This window comes from Hypanus sabinus, chromosome 10 (genome assembly GCF_030144855.1).
Source record: "Hypanus sabinus isolate sHypSab1 chromosome 10, sHypSab1.hap1, whole genome shotgun sequence".
NCBI classification, from domain to species: domain Eukaryota; kingdom Metazoa; phylum Chordata; class Chondrichthyes; order Myliobatiformes; family Dasyatidae; genus Hypanus; species Hypanus sabinus.
The window spans coordinates 48,079,221-48,098,548 of record NC_082715.1 but is presented as its reverse complement, the minus strand read 5'-3'; the positions used below and the strand labels follow the sequence as shown (position 1 = coordinate 48,098,548).

The 19,328-nt window shown below is 43.1% G+C and overlaps 1 long non-coding RNA gene across 2 annotated transcripts in view; it reads right to left on the bottom strand.

Annotated features, from left to right (window-relative positions):
- Positions 1–301: 301 nt before the first annotated feature.
- Positions 302–19,328, bottom strand: part of LOC132400284 (uncharacterized) — a 50,294-nt gene continuing 31,267 nt past the window's right edge. For both annotated transcript variants that reach the window (XR_009514209.1, XR_009514210.1), the window contains 2 exons: positions 1,032–1,096; positions 302–612 (listed from right to left, as the gene is read on the bottom strand). This is a non-coding gene — a long non-coding RNA (uncharacterized LOC132400284). The remainder of the gene's footprint in view (positions 613–1,031; positions 1,097–19,328) is intronic.

Sequence of the window (19,328 nt, the reverse complement as noted above, 5' to 3'; positions counted from 1 at the left end):
TAATGTTTCCAAGATCTAAAATTCATTTCAATATTTGTTCCTGGACCTGGAACAGCCTCAATGTATAAAAATTTGTAGCAGCTGTACAAAAGTATAAAATTTTAAAATATTTTCATTTTTGTACATTTTGGGTGACTTTAGGAAAGGTCATCAAATTTCAACTAAAAAAATGGCCTTTAAAAGTGTTTTTACTGCTGTCAAATGTCAAAATGGGTCAAATTTGACCCGAACAGTGTGTAAAAGGTTAAGCCGCTCCCAGCAGCTCCAGTGATGCACCATCAATAGCTCTCAGAGACATGAGGCAAGATATAGGCTTTTATTGGCTGGAAGAAAGAACAAGCAGCAATTGACCACCACACTACATCCTGGAGACTGAGGCTGGGGCTGTGTCTCCAATCGCCTTTATACCGGGGTCCGTGGGAGGAGCCACAGCTTGTGGGAGGAGCCACAGGAGCAGTCAGCAGGGGGGGCTTGTCCAGACAGGTATATGTAGTTCACCACATCCAGTACCTCTGCTCACAAGAATATTTGTCCCCCTCAGATTCATGTGCAACTCATCCCTTTTGTAGAGGTCCTTCCTGCCCCAGAAGGTGGTCCAATTTATGGACATAGCTGTATAAGATGCAGAAAACATAGTTGATAATACACTAATGTCTTTATCCTTTATTTTACATTCTATATCACTCTGTCCCATTTTCTCTTTTATTTTAACATATGATGCATGCATGTCCCAGTGTCTTAACCACTTCCCTCGCCAATCTGAGGCCCAAGTTGAATAACTTCTGAAATTAGGCATTAAGATCATATATGCTATTAATTCATGCACATTTAATCAGACCAGGCTGCAAACTTCAGGTAGGTAAAATTCAATAAACTTTCATTGGAAAGATAATCAAACAAAACTGCAGCACACATACTTGTACGGATCATGGATTTGTTAACTAAATGGAGAGAGATAGCAAGAATAAAAGTGTCATTTTCAGATTGGAAAACTATGGCTAGTGGACTGTCACAACAAATAGTGCTCTTACCCAGTTGTTCACAAAGCGTCAGGGGCAGCAGTACGGGTACGTTCAAAAGGAGGCTAGGCAAATATCTAAAAACAAAACAGAGTTGTAAGACTATAGGAAGAAATTGTGGAATTGGGATTAGCTGGTTAGCTATCCAGTCAATCATAACATGCATATCAATTTAGCAAACTGCATGGCGTTAACTGAAATATTTTCCTCTCTCTCACAGGGCAAACAGTGTTTCACATGGAGGGAATAGATAATCAGTAGGAGACAGGTGCAAGTTCAATACCACACCATTATTAGAGCAGTCTTAACTGAGGCCATTGTAGGCTGGAAGGCTGAAATGTTGGAAGGTGATGACATCTCTATGCCTGGTTCTCCTCTCAAGTCCCACTCATCTTATACAAGATTCAAAAGATGTCAACAAGTAAATTTTCCTTCCTGCCACTTCCCTCACCAAAGGCTTTCCTTTGCTCCATTCAGCACTGCTCCGTGACTAGGCAGTGTTAGGCACAAAGTCTATTATCAAGCTTATAGCCTCCAGCTCAGATATTATTCACAGGGAGCACAAATCCTCAAATTGCATATGCCAAGTTAATGGGCACAAACCTCTTATGGACATTAGTTTAGTCTAAATGCCAACTCACTAAAGTGGGCTCAACCAATCAAGGAATTGATTGCAGACTTCATGATGGGGAAGACAAGAGAACACACACTGTTGGGCAGAAGAGCTAGTCTACAAATCTAGGACAGTGAAAGCAGACAGACCAATTGCCTTTTTTCTTGCCATGAGTGAGGAGATGGAGGTTGCCATTTTATGAAGAGACTCTGTGATCTCTACTTTGTAAGATGAAATTGCCTGGCTTGATCAATGTTATAAAGTGGACACAATTATGCTCCAGGTATCTGCTAAAGTAGGGATCATTTCCAAATAAGAAGTTATTTGCAAGATGTTCTTTGGTTGGATATAATATGTAGGTTTGTGACTGTTGGAGTCAGTACTTGCCCTGCAAGATTCAAGCTGGTTCCTGACTGAGAACAAAGAGCCATAAATTACTGATCATCGCTTGCTGGGAAGAGTGCAATAAATGGATGGTAGCCTGGAACACAGCCAATACAAAGGTGTCAAAGTTCAGACACATGACCGACAGATTATGATACTGGAATGCAATATTTGAATTGGTAAGAAATGAGTATAAAAACAGAGGTTTTTACATACAACACTGTGATGATTCTGTAGGAGATTTATCATCGTGGATATGAGGTGCCTCATGGACGTGGAATTCAAAAAGGGGCTATGTGGAATGTGTGACCAGCAGCAGAAACTCCTTTCTAACTGGTATTAGATTTCTTCTTCTTTGACTGTCAGGAAAACTTAGCAAGTGTGCACAGAGAGATTTGGTTAAGTATACCCACGGACTTGGTCTCCACTGTAGTCTGTGGCAGAGCATTTCACAGATTTACTACTCTCTGGCTAAAAATATTCCTCTTTACCTCTGTTCTAAAAGGTTGTCCCTCAATTTTGAGGCTGTGCCCTCTAGTTCTGGATATCCCACCATAGGAGACATTCTCTCCACATCCACCCTATCTAGTCCTTTCTACATCCAGTAAGTTTGAATGAGATCCCCATGCATTCTTGTAAATTCTAGAGAGTACAGGCCCAAAGCTGTCTAATGTTCCTCACATGTCAACCCTTTAATTCCCAGAATCATCCTTGTGAACCTCCTCTTGACTGCCTCTAATGACAACACATCCTTTCTGAGATATGGGGCCCAAAACTGTTGACTATACTCCAAGTGTGGCCTGACTAATATCTTATAATGCTTCAGCATCATCGCCTTGCTTTTTTATACTAATTCCCTTGAAATAAATGACAACATTATATTTGTTTTCTTTACCACAGACTCAACCTGTAAATTAACCTTCTGGGAGTCTTGCATGAGGACTCCTAGGTCCCTCTGCACCTCTGATGTTTGAACCTTCTCCCCATACCTCTTCCTCCTCCATATGTGCCCTTTCTCCTCCCTGCCTCCAATCCCCTAATGAGAACTGGGTCATGGACCCCTGGTTTCTTTCTGTTGGAGTCAATAATCAGCTCTTTGCTTCTGTAAACGTTGAGTGAAAGTTTGTTGTTGTGACACCATTCAACTAGATTTTTAATTTGCCTCCTGTATACCTATAGGGCATGCAGCAAGTTCAAGGTTCAAAGTAAATTTATTTTCAAAGTACATATCATCATCATTCTGTGCCATATCATATGATATGAGTGATCATGATCTAACTAGGACCATGATTGTTCTTGACTAATTTTTCTACAGAAGTGGTTTGCCATTTCCTTCTTCTGGGCAGTGTCTTTACAAGATGTGAGATCCCAGCCATTATCAACACTCTTCAGAGATTGTCTGCCTCGTGCCAGTGGTTACATACCCGGGACTTCTGATATGCAGCTGCTGATATGACCATCTACCACCTGTTCCCATCGCGACCCTGATTGATGAGCAGAGCAGCTGCTACACTTTGCCAAAGGGTGATCTGCAGGCTAGCAGAGGGAAGGAGTGCCTTACACCTCCTTTTTAAAATATGTATATGTCGCCATATTCTACCCTGAGATTCATATTCTTGCAGGCAGACACAGTAGAACAGAGAACTGCAATAAAATGAATGTAAAACTATATACTAAGACTGACAAATAACCAACATGCAAAAGAATACGAACTGTGCAAATGAAATTAATAAATAAACAAATAAAAAAATAACACTGGGAACAGGAGTTGTAGAGTTCTTGAAGGTGAGTGAGTCCATAGGTTGTGGAATCCATTCAGATTTGAGATGGGTGAAGTTATATGTACTGGTTCAAGAGCCTGTTGGTTGAAGGGTAATAAATGTTCCTGAACATGGTGGTGTGGGATCTAAGGATCCTGTATGTTCTTCCCAATGGTTGTAGTGAGTAGCGAGGATGTCCTGGATGGTGGGGATCCTTGATGATGGATGCTGCTTTTTTGTGGAAAGGTTCCTTGTATAGGTGGTAAATGGTGGGGGGAGGGTGCTTTTCCTGTGATTATCTGCCCTGTATCCACCACTTTTTATTGATTTTTCCATTCTTGAGCATTAGTGTTTTAATATCAGACAGTTAAGCAGTCAAGAAACCCTCCACTGTGCATCAGAGAAGCTTGTCAAAGTTCAGATGACATGCCAAATCTGTGCAAATTTCTTAGACGGTAAAGGTATGTGTGCTTTCTTTGTGATGCCACTTATGTGCTGGTCCCAGTACAGATTCCCAGATATGATAACACCATGGAAATTAAAGTTACTGACCCTCTCCACCTCTGATTCCCTAATGAGGCTGTCACAAGGACCTCCTGGTTCTTCTTTCAGTAGTCGATAATCAGCACTTTGGTTTTGCTGACGTTGAGTGAGAGGTTGTTGTGACACTGCTGAACTAGGTTTTCGGTCTCACTCCTATATGCCTATATAGGGTGATGCATTATACAACAGTATAAGTCTCAAAATCTATCCACGTAACTTCTTTCTTTTCAAATCTTTCTATTATTATTATGCAAAATAACAAGAGACCATTGAAATAGGTAACACTGACAATGTCTTAAAGAAAAAAAACCCAGTGTTTTAAAGATTGAAAAATATAGTGACACAAAAAAATAAAAGAAAAAAAAACTTACTAAAGCGAAGAAAAGTGAGAGAAAAAAAGAACCCATTAGGTGTTCAACCTTGGAGCCATGTGTCATAAAAAAGCTTCTAAAGATGAACATCAAACCGTCAGCAAAAAAACCCCAAAATTTACAATTAGATCGCGGAGGAAATCTATCAATTAACTCAAATGGTAGTAATGAGCAAATGAACCCCATCCTTTCTCAAAATCAAACATAGGTTCGAAGGTTTGACTTCTAATTTTCTGCAATCTAAGACATAACATCACTTGAGAGAACCATTGTGACTGAGTGGGAGCCGAAGTATCATTCCACTTCAACAGAATGGCCCTCCTAGCAATCAACGTAACAAACGCAATAATGTGTTGGTCAGACAAAGAAATGCCGCAGATATTTTGAGGAATTATTCCAAAGAGCACAGTTAATTTGTTAGATTGTAAATTAATTTTAAGTGCTTTAGAAATTGTAGAGAAAACTGACTTCCAAAACTGCTCTACTATAGAACAAGACCAAAACATGTGTGTCAGTGTAGCTGTCTCAGTTTTACATCTATCCCAATAACTATCAACATTTGGAAGGATTTTAGACGATCTCTCCTTTGTCTAATAGTAACAATGTACAATTTTAAATTGAATCAATGAATGGCTAGCATAAATCGAAGAAGAGTTAACCAATTTCAAGATCTGCATCCCGTCCTTCGTCATAAAAGTCAAATTAAGTTCCCTTTCCCAATCTTGTTTAATCTTAAAGAAAGGGTGCTTATCCCATTGTAATAATAAATTATAAATTCTTCCAATGGAACCCTTCATCAAAGGGTTCATACTCATAATAGTATCTAACAGGTCGGTATCAAATATGTAAGGAAAGTTACTTAAATATCCACGTGATTCCTGTAAGATTCCCCACAAAGATATCCAGGCAACAGAGATATTACCTTAGTAAGTTATTTCTGCTCCTTTGCATTTTGTGGCAGCTTGGCATAAATTGCATGTGCGTCTGTGTCTCTACAGGGCACATATGTTGTTTTGTCAGACAATGACCCTTGTTACTAGGAGTCATCCCTTGTTTTATTGTGGGCTTTCAAGCTCAGCTCATGTGACAGCAGGAGACAGAATGAATACATGACCATATATCAGATACTGATGTGCAATACACACTACCTATGGTCACGTCCTAACCAGTCACTGAATGACAGAATTCGCTCATTCAACTGAATCAATGCCACATTTCAGAGATGACATATTATTATGATATGATGCACAGATGTTCCTCTTTGGTTGGGAGACTAGAACGAGAGATCACTGGTTCAGCTGAAAAGTGAGACATTCAAGGGGAAACAGCTGGGAAGCTTCTTCACTCAAAGCGTGGTGTGAGTGTTCAGTGAGTGGCCAGTGGGAGTGGGATATGGCTTCAATTGTAACGTTTGAGAGAAGGCTGGATAGGTACAGTACAAGGATGAAAGGGATAGGGAATGCTCCAGACCAGGTTCAGCTAGATGGTACTAGTCAGAAAATCAAATTGGCGTGGACTGTATGGGCCTGATTCTGTGCTGTAGTATTACTATAACTATCACTTTAAATAAACAATTTTATTCCATGGGAACCCCTAGCTTGCACAATATAAATTACATTGAACTGGCTGCATAAACTTCTGCTCCTTGTATAAAAAACACATTCTTTGAGATCTTGCTAAATGGAAACCAAGTTCCCATTATGAACAATTATTTAATGATCATCTTCTGCTGGTTTGTAGAGGGTATCACTAACATGGTGATTTGAAATCTCTTTGCAGCATTTCCTTTGTATTACTCTACTTCTTTGAATGCAGTCTGTTATCTCTTGAAACCTCAAAAGCTGGATCTTTACAAATACTTCAGTCTCTGTCCCTGAGTTGAACTTAAGCCTTGATCATAAGTTCTTGGTTTTATGTAAGCATTGCTAAATCTTACTAGATACCTAGTAAAGCCTGTATGAATAATGCAAATGAAGCTTCCTTGATCTTTGTAAATAGTTTAGAAAACATTCCAGCTATGCAATTCATTGCATTCCTAAATATTTTACATTAACAATACATTAACAATGTAAGATTATTAAGGGATTGGACACACCAGAGGTAGGAAACCTGTTCCCGACGTTGGGGGAGTCCAGAACCAAATGCCACAGTTTAAGAATAAGGGGTAGGCCATTTAGAACGGAGCTGAGGAAAAACCTTTCTCACCCAGAGAGTTGTGGATCTGTGGAATGTTCTGCCTCAGAAGGCAGTGAAGGCCAATTCTCTGACAACAAATTGTGCGAATACAAAAAGAAAGAAGTAATAAAAATAAATAATTACGTAATAAGTATCGAGAGCATGATATGAAGGGTTGTGGGAACACTTCAATGATGGGCCAAAGTAAGTTGAGTGAAGTTATCCCCTTTCGTTCAAGAGCCTGATAGTTGAGGGGTAATAACTGTTCCTGAGCCTGGTGGTGTGAGTCCTGAGGCTCCTGAACCTTCTTCCAGATGGTGGCAGCGAGAAAAGAGCATCACCTGGGTGATGGATGCTGCTTTCCTGTGACAATGCTTTGTGTAGATGTGCTTCATGGCGTTCGGCACGGACTAGAAGGGCCAAGATGGCCTGTTTCCATGCTGTAATTGTTATATGGTTATATGGTGGGGAGGGCTTTACCTATAATAGATTGGGTTGCTTTCACTACTTCTTGTAGGATTTTCCATTCATGGGCATGGTGTTTCCATACCAGTCTGTGATGCAGCCAGTCAACGTACTTTTCCAGAACACATTTCTAGAAGTTTTCCAGAGTTTTAGATGTCATACTGAATGTTTGCAAACTCCTGAGGAATTAGTGACACTGCTATGCTTGCTTCATAATTGCACTTACATACTGGGCCCAGGACAGGTCCTCTGAAATGATAACACCAAGGAATTTAAAGTTGCTGACCCTCTCCATCTTAGATCCTCTGATGAGGACTGGCTCAGGGACCTCTGGTTTCCTCCTTTTGAAGTCAATAATCAGCTCCTTGATCTTGCTGACATTGAGTGAGAGATTGTTGTTGCAGAACCACTCAGTTATTAGTAAATGTTATCCAACCATCTATTGAAGCTGTGGGAGTTTCAGTCAGATGCTTTGATTTCCTCTTGTATCCCAAAGAGCAGTCGACAGGTCCATTTAGGGGCGTAAATTAACTTTTGGGTTAGCTAAGTAGGGGAGAGAAGAAGAATGAAAGCAGATTTGATGGATATGTGAGGGAGAATGTTTTACAGGAGGCCAGGGAAATAAGGAGGAGATAGGGACTCATGGGATTGTTTTTTTGTGTGTATGCACAGGTCTGATGGGCCGAATAGCTTCTTCCTCTGCCATAATATTTATCAAACTCCATTCTCCCTTTTATGGGTCACTTATTTGTTCCTTGTAACAGAAAATCAGCCAGAATATATAATAAAGAACCAGAGATGGCCCTCCACCTGTTTTGGAACATGTAGCACAGAACAGGAGCCTATGGAGTTAAGTGGCATGCTAGTGCCTGGCTATTAGCAGAGAAAAGCTGTGGGCCTCAGAGCACCAGCACCACTACTGCAACTGCTACTCTCAACATCAAAACCTACAACAACTGACGTTTAGATGTCACCTTTAATGTGGACTTCCTGACACACTTTTGTCTTCAGCACGTTTGACTCTCCTCATGCTTTCAAACTCATGGGCTCAGTTTGTTATAAGTGGTTATTTCGGTGAAAGGAAGCAAAGGTGAAAGCCGAATTACAGTTGTGTTATTGACCTAGACAGTTCTTACAGAATGGTTTTAGGAATATCCCAATTACTGTTTACCATAAATTGAATGACCTGGAGGTGTGAATCCAAACACCAGGTGCTGCATTGGCTTAACTCATGTCCAGCGGAGCAGTCGATCTGCCTTCACCCGCCTATGGCCAGATAGACCGCGCTGCGAGAAATGAGTCAAATCAGTGTACTGCTAAGTGTTTGCTGAGCACAAAATGCTGTGTTCAAGATGGCTGTCTAGCTGCGATCTAAGATGCAGTGTGGTTTCTGGTGGAGAAGTTCCTGAAGAGGACTGCTTCACTGTACCTGCAGTGAAGAAAGAGCCTATCTCGACTTTCTGATTCCTTACTCTTGATGACAGTGCTGTTCCAGCTAGCATAGTACCCTGCCCTCATTCATACTGTGGATCAAGGGCAATACCCTGTAAAATATCGATGACCAAACACAGATTCTCCTTTCGATACCTGTAAAGTGGCCAGTAAGTTGGAGCAGCACAACACTCTTTAAGATAAATATTATGTGGAGATTTCTGGCACATATGAATGTTTGATATATTTGTACGGTATCTGAAATACATCTTATGGAAATGTTTGATGATAAACTTCAATAAAAAATGAATTACAAAAAAATGATTGATTGATTGATTAGGCTATTGTTGGCATGTATTCTGAGACACAACTAAAAAAAAACTTTAGTTTGTTTGAAATCCAGGCAGATCATACCAAAGGTAAGTACAATAGGGGAGTGAAAAGTTAAAGGGAAGTAGAATATAGTATGGTAGTTACAGATAAAGAGCAGTGCAGGGAAACAAATCAAATGCAAGGTCTATAATGAAGTAAATTGTGAGATCAAGATGTCATCTTTGGTGTATGTGAAGTCCTTTTTTAAGAGTCTGTTAACAGCAGTATAGAAGCTGCTCTTGAGCTTTGCATTCAAGCTTTTGTATCTTCTGCCCAATAGGGGAGGGGTAAAGAGAGAGAATGACCAGAATGAGGTGGGTCTTTGATTACGTTGACTGCTTTCTTAAGGATGCAGGAAGTAGATGGAGCCAGTGGAGGAGGGATTGGGCTACATTGGCAACTCTTGGCAATTTCTTACAGTCTCAGGCAGAGCAGCTTCAACATCAAGCTGTGATGCATCTGGATATAATAATTCTTATGAAGCATCTGTGAACATTCTTAAGAGTCTTCAGGGATCTGTCAAGTTTCTTTAGCTTTCTGAGGAAGTAGATGCGTTGAGTTGTTGAAGTGTTTATAAAATCTTGACAAAGTATCCCAGTAGGATTCTGGAATTGTTTCAAAAGGCTAAATCAAATCAAGGTTTCAGTAGCAAGTAAATAGTAAAAACTGATATGCATTCAACAGGCGTTCAAAATCCTCTTGTTAATCACATGCAACTTCAAAGTTCAAAGTTCAAAATAAACTTATTATCAAAGCACGTATATGTTACCATATTCTACCCTGAGATTCATTTTCTTTGGGGCATTCATAGTAAATAGAAGGAAAGACAATAAACTATTTGAAAAACCAAATATGAAAGAGATGGACAAACAACCAATGAGCAAAAGACAGCAAACTGTGCCAATACAAATCGAAGAAAAAAAAAATAATAATTATTATAATAATGAAAGTTTTTAAAAATCAAGAACTCGAGTTGTATAGACCTTTACACTTCCCCTCAACAGCACTCCTGGTAAGTGTGCTCAATGGTGGGGAGGGCTTTACCTTTGATGGACTGGCTGTATCCACAATTTTTTGTAGTTTTCTTTCATTCAAGGGCATTGGTGTTCTCATACCAGGCTGTGATGTAACTAGTCAGTATAATCTTCATCACACATCTATAGAAGTTTGTCAAAGTTTTAGATGACATACCAAAACTGTGCAAACTTCTAAGAAAGTGGAGGTGCTGCCAAGTCTTCTTTGTAATGGCATTTATAGTATGGACACATGACAAACACAGGCAGTCACCCGGTTACGAATGAGAATCGTTCATCTTTACAGGTACATCTGGTATTATTTAGCGTCAGTTAGTCAAATGTTTGTCTTAGCATATAGTATATATTTTATCTTTCTATGCATATAAAACATTTAAGAAAGGTATGTATTTCAATAATTAAACCATTGCATTGCTTAGTAATAATTGTAGCTTTCATCGGGGCAGGGTCTTTCACATGCTCCATTATTCTCACTTTATCCTTTACCCGTATCCTTTGAAACTGTTCCAATCATTGACCGACTGCAGCCTAATGCTTTTCAATGACTGGTGGAGTTTCACCTCTTTCTGATCGCTCTATTATTTCCACTTTATTTTCAATCACAATCATTTTCTGTCAACGGAACAGAAAACTGCAGATTCAGCTGCAGCCGTGGGCAGCTGGTCCTCTGCTCCCCCCGTGTCCTAAAGTCTACTGCACTGAGACAGGTTAATTTGGACAAGTGGGGGCAGTACTGACTGGAAAAGGTGGGGTCAGGGTGAATCTTGCTAAGAAATATTTATGCCAAATACAAAGTTACACACTAAACACAGTGTTAACGGCAACTACTGAAAATGGCGGATGGCATTCTCCTCCCTCCGTTCGTAAGTACAAATTGTTCGTAAGTCGCATGTTCGTAACTCGGGGCTGCCTGTAATTTGAAATGATAACATTTAAAAAAATGTTGCTGACTCTCTCCACCTCTGATCCCCTGATGAGGACTGGCCCATGGAACTCCAGTTTCCTTCTCTTGTGTCAATAATCAGCTCTTTGGCTTGCCAATGTTGTTGTTGTGGCACCATTCATACAGATCTTCAATCTCCTAAATGCTGAAATGTCGCCTCTGTTTGGCTGACAAAGTGGTGTCATCAGCAAACTTGTCATTGGAGCTGTATTTAGCCTCACAGTCATAAGTGTAAAGTGAGTAGAACAGGGGGCTAAGCACACAGCCTTGTGTTGCCTCTGTGCTGATGAGATTGTGGTGATGTTGTTGCCAATCCAAACTGACTGGGGTCTGCAAGTGAGGAAATTGAGGATCCAGTTGCAAAAGATGAGGCCAAGGACTTGAAGCTTATTGGTTGGTTGTGAGGGGAAGATAGTATTGAATGCAGAGCTGTAGTCAATGAAGAGCATCCTGATGTATACGTCTTCCTGTTCTGGTGAACTACATATACCTGTCTGGACACGCCCTCCCGCTGACTGCTCCTGTGGCTCCTCCCACAGACCCCGGTATAAAGGCGATTGGAGGCACTGCTTCTCCCTCAGTCTCCAGGATGTTGTGTGGTGGTCTCTTGCTGCTGACGGTGCTGACAGTGCTTTCTTCCAGCTAATAAAAGCCTATCTTGACTCACGTCTCCGAGAGTTATTGATGGTGCATCAATTTTATTAGATGGAATTTTAAAACATGGAAAGTATTTTACGTCCAGAAAAATTGGACGTTGATCCTCAAGCCCCAGAAGCAGCTATTGCCTTTGAACTCTGGCTTGAATGCTCCCAATCATACTTGGAAGAGATTCCCGTGACTGAGCCTGCTATCATGCACAAAATCCTCCTTTCCAGAGTCAGTCCGAAGGTATTCTCCCTTATCAGGGACCTGCCGACCTACCAAGGGGCACTGGACACCCTCAAAAGACAGTACCTGCAGCCGGTGAACACCGTCTATGCAAGACATCGCTTAGCGACGCGGCGGCAGTGGGCCAGAGAGTTGAGTGCTGAGTTTGTCTGAGCCCTACAGACACTCGTGTGGGCCTACAACTGCAGGGGACTGACAGCGGAACAGCATGCGGAGCTCCTGGTACAAGACACCTTCGTTACGGGGATCAGGTCAGTGTACATGCACCAGCGGCTGCTAGAAAATGCCGATCTTACCTTACGCTCGGCGATCGAGCTGGCCAACACGCTGGAGGCTGCTCTGCACAACGCTGACACTGTCCAGCCGTGCAATCCCCTGCCGGTGAATCGACCACAGCTGCTGCCACTCGCGAGTCCACGAACTCCCTGAAACCAAAGCCCTGAACCTTACCTATAACAGGGACAAGTGTGTGTTCGGAACCACCCGACACGCTATCCTTGGGTATGTTGTGGAGAACAAGGTCATTGGCCCTGATCCTGACCGTATGCACCCCCTGTTAGAACTCCCTCTTCCCACCATTCTCAGAGCCCTCAGACGGTGCCTGGGCTTCTTTTCCTATTACGCCCAATGGGTCCCTCATTACGCAGATAAGGCCCGCCCCCTGGTCAAGTCGACCACATTTCCCCTCTCTGCCAAGGCCCGTGTGGCCTTCAGCCGCATTAAAGGGGACATTGCGAAAGCAACGATGCATGCAGTGGACGAGACCATTCCCTTCCAAGTAGAGAGTTAAGCCTCCGATTTCGCGCTAGCTGCTACCCTCAATCAGGCAGGCAGGCCAGTAGAGTTCTTTTCTCGTACCCTTCAAGGCCCTGAAATTCGGCGCTCCGCGGTGGAGAAAGAAGCCCAGGCCATAGTGGAAGCTATTAGGCACTGGAGGCACTATCTCACCGGCAAAAGGTTCACCTTGCTGACCAACCAGTGCTCAGTTGCGTTCATGTTCAGCAACCAACAGCGGGGCAAAATCAAAAATGATAAAATTTTGTGGTGGAGAATAGAACTCTCCACCTACAACTATGATATCCTGTACCGGCCTGGAAGTCTCAATGAGCCCCAGATGCCCTATCCCAGGGAGCGTGTGCCAGCGCACAGCTCAACCAGCTATACACCCTCCATGCAGATCTTTGCCACCCGAGGATCACCCGATTTGACCATTTCATGAAAGCCCGGAACCTGCCTTACTCCCTTGAGGACATCAGGACGACGACCAGGGACTGCCAAGTCTGCGCAGAGAGCAAACCGCACTTCTACCATCCTGAAAAGGCGTAACTTATCAAGGCCACCTGCCCCTTTGAGCGACTGAGTGTTGACTTTAAAGGTCCCCTTCCCTCCACTGATCGCAATGTCTATTTCCTCAACATTATCGACGAGTGCTTGCGGTTCCCCTTTGCCATCCCCTGCCTTGACACCACTGCCACGTCCGTCATAAAAGCCCTGCGCCAGCTCTTCACTCTGTTCAGGTATCCCTGCTATATCCACAGCGATAGAGGGTCCTCCTTTATGAGTGACGCATTGCGCCAGTACCTGCTGGCTAGGGGCATCGCTACTAGTAGGACCACGAGCTATAATCCCTGGGAGAATGGGCAGGTGGAGAGGGAGAATGCCACAGTGTGGAAGGCCACACTCTTAGCCCTTAAGTCAAAAGGGTTGCTGGTCTCTCGATGGCAGGAGGTCCTCCCCGAGGCACTCCACTCTATCCGCTCTCTGTTATGTACGTCCACCAGTGCCACCCCTCATGAGCGCCTCTTTTCTTTTCCCAGGAAGTCTGTCACTGGGACCACCCTACCAGCTTGGCTGATGTCCCCAGGGCCAGTGCTGCTCCGGAAACATGCGAGGAGCAATATATACTCCCCGCTGGTTGAGAGGGTTCACCTACTACATGCGAACCCCCAGTATGCCTACATGGTCTTACCTGATGGGCAGGAGGACACAGTCTCTGTCTGTGACCTGGTGCCCGCAGGAGCAGCAGACCACTACCCCGAACACTCCACAGTAACTACGAACCCTGTACCCACCAAGGTGCATACCCACCTGACACCACGCACACCAAGCCCTACACAGACTCCTCACGACACTCCCATACCGGGCACCTAACACATGCATATACCAGGCGCCTCGCACACGCATGAGGGATCACTGACGCCTAAGGGGCTGACACCTCAAGTCAGGCCGGAACCAGCACAACCACCGTCTCCGGTGCAATCACCACCGGCACCTGTGCAATCACAGCCGGTGCTACGTAGATCGCAGCGACAGATTCGACCACCTGATAGACTTAACCTGTAAGAAACTTCGCCACATGGGGACTCTCTTTTAAAACAAACGGGGGGTGAATGTGGTGAACTACATATACCTGTCTGGACACGCCCCCCCTGCTGACTGCTCCTGTGGCTCCTCCCACAGACCCCTGTATAAAGGCGATTGGAGGCACTGCTCCTCCCTCAGTCTCCAGGATGTTGTGTGGTGGGCTCTTGCTGCTGACGCTGCTGACGGTGCTTTCTTCCAGCTAATAAAAGCCTATCTCGACTCATGTCTCCAAGAGTTATTGATGGTGCGTCACCTGTTCATATGTTCTAGAGCTGAGTCGAGAGCAATGAAATGGCATCTGATATTGACCTGTTGTGATGGTAGGCAAATTGCAGTGGATCGAAGTTGTTCCTCAGGCAAGAGTTGATATGCATCATAACTAAACTCTCAAAGCACTTCATCACAGTAGGTGTACTGTAAGTGACACTGAACGATAGTTATTAAAGCAGGTTGGGTGCTGGCATAACTGATGCCTGCTTGAAGCAGTTAGGTACCTCAGACTGCCAAAGTGAGAAATTAAAGATATCAGTGAATGCACCAGCCAATTGAATAGCACGGGGTCTTCACTACTCAGCCGGGTACCCCACCTGGGCTGCATACTTTCCATAGGTTCATCCCCCTGAAGGATGCTCTCATCTCAAGGACTGAAATCGCAGGGTCATTGAGGACTGTGAGAGATTGTGAAGGTGCCTCCATGTTTTCATGGTCAAAGTGAACATAAAAGCATTGCTGTCATCTGGGAGGGAAAACCTGTTACATGACATGAGAAAATCTGCAGATGCTGGAAATCCAAAGCAACACACACAAAATCCTGGAGAAACTCAGCAGGTCAGGCAGTATGCAGTAGAGTATACCATCGACGTTTCAGGCCAAAAACCTTCACCAGGACTGGAAAGGGAGGGGAAAGAAGACAGAATAAGAAGGTGGGGGGAGGGAAGAGAAAGTACAAGATGGCAGGTGATAGCTGAAACCACAAGAGGACAGGAGGTGAAGTAAAGAGCTGGGAAATTGATTGATGGAAGGGATAAGGGCTGGAGAAGAGGGAGTCAGATATGAGATGACAGATGACCAGGATGAAATGGAAGAGAGGGAAGCACCAGAGGGAGTTGAGGAGCAGTTAAGAAGAGAAAATATGAGAGAGAAACACAAATAGAGAATAGTGAAGGGTGGGGGGGGGGGGGTAACTACTGGAAGTCAGAGAAATTAATGCTCACGCTATCAGGTTGGAGGCTACCAAGACGGAATATAAGGTGTTATTCCTCCAACCTGAATGTGGCCTTATTGTGGCAATAGAGGAGGCAGCAGCAAGATGGTGCTAGTGACACACAGTGATGGATTTAATGATGCATGAGAGATTGCTTAGTTTGTGGATTCTTACAAGAAATCATTCAAAAAAAAAACTCCTAACTGAAGCACAACCTCACATTTAAAAGGGCAGTTGAAATTGCTGTATCAATGGAAACAGCAGACAGAGATGTAATTGATTTCCAGTCAGGAATGAAAGTGAGCATGAACAAAATTGCAACATCTCAACAGAAACTGGTGTGACTAAACAAATTGTGCTATCTTTGTGGCAAGAGCTCTCATACATCAGACTGATGCAGGTTTAAAGACAAAACTTGCAGAAAATGCAACAAAGTAGGACAGATGCAAAGAGCATGCTGGACAGACAAAAGTAATTGGGTGGCACAGGGAAGGGAAACAGATAAAAAGTCAAATTACAGTTTGAAAAATCTGATAATGATGAGAGTGACACAGAACAGAGTAGCCTTGAGATTTAATATGTGCAAAATTTAATATGCAATATTAAAAGATGGCAGTATGGCTGCACCAGAAGTCAATGGAAAATTAATTAAAATAGAATTGGATACTGGCTTGACTGTTTCAGTCATTACACAAAATGAGTTTCAATGGCATTTCAAAGGTACCAAACTGAAGGCTGCAGATATCCATCTAGAAGTTTCAGTATTCTGGAGAATAGACAACTCCTGTGGGAATGACACTCATAACAGTGAAATAAAACAACTAACAAACCATATTGGGCTTGTATGTGGTAAAAACATTCTGGAGTCATGAGACTACTATGACTTGACTGGAGATGCATCCACCATTTGCATGCCACATCCCCTGCAATAGAGTTAACCAAAGAAGAATTAAAAAATGTACTGGATCATGCCACAGCGGTGTTCAAGGATGGTGCTGGAAAGTGCAAACATATCAAGGCTAAAGTAGTGGCAAATGAAAATGCCACACCCAAAGTTTACAAAGCCTGGCTGGTTTCTTATACCGTCCATGATCAGGTAGCCAGTGAGCTAGAACACAGGGAGACTGAAGGAATCTTTACAAGATTGAATGGATCCCACAGGCAATGTTGCTGGTACTGGTAGCCAAGAGGATGGGTCTGTCAGGACCTGTGGTGATTTTAAGGTCTCCATAAGTGTAGGTAGAAACTGAAGACTACAGCACCAGTAGTGAGGACAAAGTTGGTATGGACAACGGAGGCAAATCCACATTGGGGCTCCACAAGGATGTGTGCTTCGACCACTGCTCTACTCTTTCTACGCTCAAGACTATGTGACTAGGCATAGCACGTATGCCATCTATAAATTTGCTAAAGATACGACCATTATAGGCAGAATTTCAAATGGTAATGAGAGGGTGTAAAGGAGCAAGATCCATCAGCTAATTGAATGGTGTCACATCAACAACCTTGCATTCATCATCAGTAAGACCAAAGAACAAATTGTGGACTTCTGAAAGAATTGAGATGAGGGATCACACAACAGTCCTGAAAAAGGGATCCAAAGTGGAAAGAGTGAGCGATTACAAGTTTCTGGCTGTCAACATCTCTAAGGATCTATTCTAGGCCCAACATATTGATGCAGTTACAAAGAAGGCATGGAGTGGCACAGAAAGTCACAAAATGTTACAAATTGTCATGTCAAACACTTGAAAACTTCTACAGAAGTACTGTGGAGAATATTCTGATGCTGCATCACTGTCTGGTATGGGGGTTGGGGGGGGGGGGGGTTAACTTGCGACTTCCCCTCTGCCATTTTAGTGTCCATTTCTAAATGGACACTGAACATATGAACTCTGTATCACTACATTTTATTTCTGTTTTTGCATGATTTATTTAAGTTAACTATTTAATATACATATAGAGCTTTGACCAACGAACACAGAGGACACTGGAATTACGAGAGGAGGGAATATCACTCAAGTCCACTGTCCTAGTAGAAAATGGCAGCAACAGGTTATGGCAGTGTCATAGAGCTTTGACCAGCAACCAATCTGTGTTTCAGATTCAGCAGGGCTTGCACATCTATGGAAAAATTATATAGTCAACATTTTGGGCTGCCACCTTTGTGGCTTAAAACAAGGGCTGTACATTTTTCTATAGATGCTGCCTGGCCTGCTGAGTTCCTCCAGCATTTTGCATGTGTTAACCTGCAGATTTTCTCTCGATTGAAGGAAGGCAGTGGCAAGTGCTGCGGCCACTCTCACAGCTGCTGCCGTCGGAGTGGACAGAGTCAGAGTAGTGATCTGAGACTTCAGTCCTTTCAGGCTTCAGCGAGGAGAGTCTTCAGTCAGAGAAAGCAAAGAAAAGGAAAGCTTCAGGTTCTTTTTTTCCTTCCCTCCTTTATAACTGCTTAGTTAGGACAGTCGAGACGATAGTGGAATGCTCCTCTTGCAGGATGTGGGAAGGCAGGGAGACCCCCAGTGTCCCTGATAACCACAACTGCAAGAAATGCATCCGGCTGCAGTTTTTAACTATCTGGATTTAGAAGTTGGAGCTGGAACTGGATGAATTTTAGATCACTCAGGATGCTGAGGGGATGATGGATAGGACTTAGAGAGAGGTAGTTCACCTAGGGGGCAGGACATAGTAAGCTGGATGACAGTCAGGAAGAGGAAAGGGGAGAAAGAGCCAGTGCAGAGTACCACTGTAGCCATCCCCCTTAACAACAGGTCTATCACTTTGGATACTGTTGGGGCGTGCGATGGTTCATCTAACAGAGGAATGTCACATTGGTTGGGTCTCTGGCACTGGGTCTAGCTCTATGACTCAGAAGGGAAGCGGGGAGAAGAGGCACGATGTGGTAATAGCGGAGTCAAACACTTTTCAAAAGCAGCCTTGCACTGCTTTGTGCATTGCTTTTTCTCCTTGATCTATAGTAAGGACCACAACTGTCACGTGTCCTATGGCCTTGAGGCATCTACTACTGCTTGAATGTTGTCAGCACACGTGTAAATCTTGTGCTTCAACGGTGTAACCACAGTAAGTGATGCTTGCATTAAATAATTCACACTTGTCGCGTCATACTTTGAGCTCCTAATTTTCTGATCTTTTTAATGTTGTCTTGAGATTTTGGAGATGTTCCTTTTCATCCTCACTGATAACAATCATGTCACCTAGGTAACACTGAGTATCTGGGAAGACTTGCAATACCTGGTTCATTGTGTTCTGCCAGAGTGCAGGTGCAGATGCTAATCCAAAAACAAGACTATTATAGCGATAAAGCCTTTTGTGAGTGTTTATGGTGAGAAACAATTTGGACTATCTCCATCTGTAGGTAGGTCTCAGATAAGTCCACTTTGCTGAAGTGCTTCCTCCCAGACAGGTTTACAAACATCTCCTCTCTCCTGGGCAGAGGGCATTGATCTATTTTCAGGACTGGGTTGATGGTTAGAATCAGAATCAGGTTTAATATCATTGGCATATTTCATGAAATTTGTGGAACAGTACAACACAATAGATGATAAATATAGGGTAAAAAAAAAACAGAATTAGTCCATGCTGAAGCCATTTAAACTGCCTACTCCCAATGACCTGCAGCAGGATCTTAGCCCTCCAAATTCCTACTATCCGTGTACCTATCCAAACTTCTCTTAAGTATTGAAATTGAGCTCGCATGGACCACCTCTTCTTGCAGCTAATTCTACACCCCTCATAATTTTCTAT